Here is a 3,289-nt window from a genome sequence, read left to right as displayed (position 1 = left end):
TAATAAGTTACAGTTATACAATACCAATAATAATAATAAAACATTTCAATGACCTAATTTCAGGTGATTGGATCGATGTCTAAATCAGGTGATTTAGACATCGATCCATAAACATTGTGGCTCAACAAGCAAACACTCAGATGAGCAACAGCACTCTACAATGCAAGTACGAATATAGTACCACAAAGCGCAACTGGGCTCAAGAAATCAGACAAACTGCTTCAGAACGGCCCTAGAATCCAAGCATAAGAATCAGTACATTTGCCGTCATGCTCGCTCTGTTTATTTTCTAGCACTTTTATATTGTGAGCGCACTTTAAACAAGACAGCTTCGCAGTAAGAATCGATATTTATTAGTACAATCAACGATGGAGAAAAAAAAAAAAAAAAAAAGCAATTCCTGTCACAGTACTTTTGAGACGCTCCTTAATCGCCTGAAGAGACGTTTGTGGTGGAGGATTGGCCAAAACTGTATGAAATCAAACCGATGGCAAAGTGATGCACGGGCCAGAGCTCTTGGTGCTAAAACAATCCAAAGAGAAGAGAGGAAGTGTACCATCCAACACTGAGTGATTACTTTTAAAAACATCTAGACATTGTACTAAAACTAGAGCGGGTCGATATATGGAATCACAGTCATCATCAGAGCACAACAGTGAGCAATCCTGCCCTTGATGTGTTTTTGGAAAGGCTTCTAGATGTCAAATCCCATTCAATCCCACACTGCATTGCCACTAACAGATTTCGCCATTTGGAAGAGCTACACCCGGTTCAGAATTCAACGGCCAAAGATGCAAGAACCCATGGAGAACGCTGTGGACATCATGACGTTGGAAAAGAAAGAGTATGGAAAAGGCGGCTCAGTGGCAATATTCAACTATATTCAGCAATAATATTGCAACTGCATTTTTCTGAAGACCATCCAGCTCTATAAAAAAAAAAAAGTGTCAGACTCGAAAGGTGTGTCATTTACTTCTTTACTATATTGGCTTGGCAAAACATTGCTGCTTATAGAAGCAAAGCACGCATGGCTGTTGGTATTTGCTTTGAAAAGCTGCCGATTAATTTAAAGTTAGAAATCACGCAGCATCTGTGTACTGTAATGTAATCGAAAAACAAGTTGCATTCCTTTAACACTCGAAATGTTCTCCGAGGCGGGGTCTGCGAATGTGTGTCTGGGTCTGAACTGTTTTCATCAATCCTGGGCCACAATGTAAACATTGCGGGGGAAAACGCGAAGGGTTAATCCGACGCGAGACAGCTGAACGTTTTATGATTCCTGCAGACGGCATGGTCCTTGTTGAACGTCATGATCATCAGCTGCGTCCCTCTGCTACGTTACATTGTGATTCTATTCAACCAGAGGCCTCTAATAAGGGATATTATTGCAAATAGCGCGACCAATATGCCACTAAGGGCGCCCATGAAAGTGTCATTTTCGGGTAGAGCACAGATGAGACGCAAAGTAGCCCTAAAAACTCATACTGAAGACATGAGTTATCAGGATTCAGGAAAGCCTTCCATTAGCTGTGTCATCACAGCTTCACCAGCGTGCATGTCACTCATTCATATAATACAATAACAGCTCGTTTACGGATGAGTTTCCCATCGAACACATCACCAAACATCACAGCTAACTTTGAGCTAACTAGCAAGCTAAACTTCTTCAACCACAAACCAACGGCCGTCAATGTCACTGCTGTTCCCTTATTATACATCCAGTAATCAAATATCTGGCGCTAAAATGGGTAAAAAAAAGACCAACGAACTCTCACCTGGAAAAATGCCGACAGAAAAGTGAAAGTGTGTTTGCAACGCTTGCGATTGTAGGAGCTCTGCAAGTGGCTTCAGTGTAATGAGCGATGAAAAACACGCTGGTTAGGATGGCGCGGCTTGCGCTGCTGGCGCATGCTGATGACGTCACGTAGGAGGTTTCTCGTGAGCAGTCATGGGATCGTGTTGCTCTGCTCACTGAAATAGTAATATAAAATCAATATATTCACTAAAAGAACCGTTCTGAAAATAATCTTCTTTTAATTCTTCTCTATGGGGTGTAAAGTTTAAAGTTTTTGGTTAAAAAATTTAATATTTAGCTTGCTAATTAAATATTTAGTGTGGAAATGTGACTATCAATGTCTGAATGAATGACAATAAATAGTTGGAAAAATTAACCTCCATTTTTTTGTATGACAGACTAAAATACCCAAAATATTGGCGGTAATTTTTAACTTTGTAAGTTTACAAGCAGCACCTCATACTTCTGCCAGATCTTATAATACCTACATACATACAAAGGTAAGAACCCAGTATTGTTTAAATCAATCATCCTATAACTACCAGATAATTTTGACAACAAAAATAAAGAAAAAACTTAAAGCATACTTTCCAAAAAAAATGAAATGTGAAAGTGAAATATTTTGTAATATATATATATATATATATATATATATATATATATATATATATATATATATATATATATATATATATATATATATATATATATATATATTGGATTTTCAGTCCTTAGATTTATACATGAATTGATGCAAAAACATTATAGTTATAAAAACTTAAATAATACAATATTTCAACGTGGAAATAATTGATTTAATCATGAATTTTTTAAACGTTAAAAGCATGTATACTATAATTATGATTACTTTGGCAGTCATAATTAATTATTGGTAATTTGGTATTTATCTATTGCTCAGCCTGATGTTGTACCAGTGCGAGAATATTTGACCTTATTCTTACATCCTAGACAGCTTGACTGTCTGTCCGCTCGACCGTAGAGATTATGTGAAATAAATATGTTATGTATCAACCCTCTGCAAATCAAACTGTTGTGACCATGTAAACTGAGCAATAATACCCCCAGCCAGAGGATGTCGCCAAACAACGGTTCAGATCATGAGCAGAAAAAAACAACAGCCCACTGTAGAACTACAGTAAGAAGAAATCTGTTGCTTTCCTTGTTTAAATAATTTATCTTTCAGAAGCAACAAGTGTACAAAAACCGTTTGACATAGTGGTTGCAAATCCCGCAGCCATATTAATCAAATTAGAATATGTGTTCCAAAGAGCTTGACAGTTTAAAAGTACGTTTTGAATATAACCTTTAAGCAGGAATTAAGCATTCACATTAAGCCCAGATTTTTGCATTAAAGGGTTTTCATTGGACTGATATTAAATTAAAATCTTGAAATGACATGTTTTCATTAACTGTAAGCTGAAAATCATCATGATTAATAGAAATAAAAGCTTCAAAACATAAGTCTGTGTAAAG

General features: G+C 36.5%; 1 protein-coding gene across 1 annotated transcript in view; it reads right to left on the bottom strand.

The window, feature by feature from the left end:
- ipo11 (importin 11) overlaps positions 1-1,897 on the bottom strand; it is a 157,162-nt gene extending 155,265 nt beyond the window's left edge. Inside the window, exon 1 of the mRNA XM_036143880.1 lies at positions 1,776-1,897. The gene's annotated coding sequence lies outside the window, so the exon portion shown is untranslated. The remainder of the gene's footprint in view (positions 1-1,775) is intronic.
- Between the last annotated feature and the right edge of the window lie 1,392 nt (positions 1,898-3,289).

Source organism: Fundulus heteroclitus, chromosome 12 (genome assembly GCF_011125445.2).
Source record: "Fundulus heteroclitus isolate FHET01 chromosome 12, MU-UCD_Fhet_4.1, whole genome shotgun sequence".
Taxonomy (NCBI): Eukaryota; Metazoa; Chordata; class Actinopteri; order Cyprinodontiformes; family Fundulidae; genus Fundulus; species Fundulus heteroclitus.
The sequence above is the reverse complement of the archived record's forward strand: the minus strand, read 5'-3'. Positions and strand labels throughout refer to the sequence as shown.